Source organism: Prionailurus bengalensis, chromosome E2, assembly GCF_016509475.1.
Source record: "Prionailurus bengalensis isolate Pbe53 chromosome E2, Fcat_Pben_1.1_paternal_pri, whole genome shotgun sequence".
In the NCBI taxonomy this organism is placed as follows: Eukaryota; Metazoa; Chordata; class Mammalia; order Carnivora; family Felidae; genus Prionailurus; species Prionailurus bengalensis.
In genome coordinates this window covers 1,891,418-1,894,095 of record NC_057352.1, presented here as the reverse complement: position 1 = coordinate 1,894,095, position 2,678 = coordinate 1,891,418, and the positions used below count along the sequence as shown (strand labels likewise).

Sequence of the window (2,678 nt, the reverse complement as noted above, 5' to 3'; positions counted from 1 at the left end):
GGGTTCTGAGAAACAGCTCCAGACAGCGTTCCAGAATCTGATCATTTAAGGATCTCCAAGTGGCCTGGCTTGTACCCATCTCTGGGCCTCTGCACCCACTGTTGCCCCAAACAGGACAGTCCTTCCCTGAGACGAGGTCCCAGCCCTAAAATCCTCGCCTTAGAGGGCCATTTCCACAATCGCTCTCTGAAATCATGCCTGTGGTTTGCTAACTTGTTGGCTGCCTCTTCCTGCCAGGGGGATTTAAGCTCTGGGGATCAGCTGGCTTTTCTGTGCTGGCGTGGGCCTCCACCACACCCCCCACGCCCAAGCCAGCCCCGGCTCCCACACCCACCTGAGCCCTCTCTCTGGCCCCTGAACACTTCTCACGTCTGCAAACGTACCACTGTCCCTCTGTCACTGTACCGCCAGCACAAGGGATAAGCAACACACACTCGCTGAAGGAAATAATGAAAACAGCAAAAGCAGGAATCTAGAAATGGACTGCTTTTTAAAAAAAAATTGGCAGCCAGCAGATTAGAATCATGGAAATTGTCTTCTCCTGAGAAAACAGATGTTCTTTCTTCTTGCTCACGTTCTTATTCTTCTCTGGTTCCAGGAAAAAATTCCCTGTACAATATCAGGTAAGTGAGAGGCTTCCTGCACCCTGACAAGGAGATGGGGTACAGGGACCAACCCCCAGGATGGTCCCCCAAGACCCTGGCCAACGGGTGCTCATGCCCTTATAGTTCCTCCCACATTGAAGGGGGGGGGGGATGCTGCGTGACCAACAAAATGGCAGAAAGGACCGTGTGTGACCCATCCTCTTTTGGGCCACCTGCTCAGAAGGAACCCAGCTGCCAAGCTGGGGAGCCTTCGCCCTACAGCCAGCAGTGACTCACCAGCCATGTGCGTGTGCCATCTTAGACGTGGATCCTCCGTCACCAGGCGAGCTTTCAGATGACCACAGTCCCAGTGTACATCTTAACTGGAACCTTATGAGAGACCCTGAGCCGGAACCACCCAGCTGAGCCACTTCCACATTGCTGATGCACAGAAACTGAGATCACGTTTGTTGTTGTTCAAGCTGCTAAATTTTGAGGAGCTTGTTATTTGTGGCGGGCACCAACATGCTGGGCTACCTCAGTAACCTCCAGTATTGCTCTTCTAAGCCTCCAGCGAGTCTGCATCACTGGAATAAAAAGCAAAGTCCTTCCGTGGCCAGCAGGACCTCCCATGACCCCAATCCCTGCTACCTCTCCCCTTGCATAGTCTACCCTCCTCCCCACACCTGTGTGAACATCCAGGCATGCTCCCCTGAGAGGACTGGACTTTGCTGTGCTCTCAGCCTGGAGCACCATCCCTGAGATGGCCTCATTTCTAGCCCCCGACTCCCTTAAGGACTCTCTGCTCAAACTCCCCTTCCCCAGACAGATTATCTCCCCCAGCCCCTCTGTCCCCCACCTCACTCTATTCTGCCTTCTTCCTGATCAGTACCCCATGTGGCACACGCATTTGTTTACAAGCCACAAAAAGGCATGAAGATTGCCTATGGGCTTCACTGCCAACACACAACAGTCTGAACAGTGCCTGGCACACTGAAAAATTATTGGCTGAATGTTGTGGAGGAAGAAAGGCCACACATTTCTGACTGCTCAAGGAGTGGCATCTGTTTACGTGGCCTTAAGATACCTTGTGGCTTCCTTTTTGCTCTTTGAGAGCCCCTGAGGCCGCCATGCAGTGAGGAAGCCGATCTAGCCTGTGGAGGAGAACTAAGACCCCAGCAGAGAGCCAGCACTGTGGCCAAACACGAAGGGAAGCTGTCTGGGACCTCCTACCCCAGGGGATTCCCCAGCCAAACGAGGCCACACAGGTGCAAAACCCAACCACAGAACTCATGGAATTGTGAGAAACAATGAGCTGTTGTTTCTTTCTGCCCTTTCTTTCTTTTGTTCTTTCTTTCTTTCTTTCTTTCTTTCTTTCTTTCTTTCTTTCTTTCTTTCTTTCTTTCTCTCTCATTCCCTCTCTCTCTCATTCTCTCTCTCTCTCTCTCTCTTTTTCTCTTTCCCTTGCAAACACAAGGTCTTAAGAATTTGGGTAAATGCTCAGAACTGTTCCTCTCCATGGAAATCTTTATTTTAGTAGAAGGCAAAAAATGTATACAATCTGAAGAGAAACCAGAGGATTGTAAACTGTTGTTTCTGTACAAGATTGGGGGCAGCTCGTTACACAGTGATAGGTAACTGATACACTCAGTAAAGCACCAGCTCCCTAGCAGACCCTCTTCCCTCTATCCTTGGCCCCTGTAGTCCCTCTGCACACAGCAGCTGGAACCATATCCTGGAAAACATAGCTGCTAATGTCACCCCTCACCTCACTTAAAGCAATTCCCTGTCGCTTTTAGGATAAAGAGAAACAGCCAGAGATGATGAGGCTTTGCGGGCTCCAGCCTCTCCCATTGCATCCGACCTCATCACCTTCCACCCCACACTCCAGGCCCTCTGGAGTGTAATTAGCTTCCTAATTTTTTTTCACATGCCACTCCTGTGCCTAGAATGCCCTTCCTCGTGCCCATCCCTGGTAACACCACCCATGCAATCTTGAGATACCGGCTCTGGCATCATTTGCACAGGAATGCCCTCCTTGATTTCTCCAAGACAGACCATCCTGCTCTAAGCTCTCAGAGTCCTTCCCTCTGT

The 2,678-nt window shown here is 50.9% G+C and overlaps 1 non-coding gene across 1 annotated transcript; it reads right to left on the bottom strand.

The window, feature by feature from the left end:
• Positions 1 to 2,044: 2,044 nt before the first annotated feature.
• LOC122495315 lies at positions 2,045 to 2,165 on the bottom strand. Its single transcript, XR_006300388.1, has one exon. It is a non-coding gene; the product is annotated as a U5 spliceosomal RNA (small nuclear RNA).
• Positions 2,166 to 2,678: the final 513 nt, after the last annotated feature.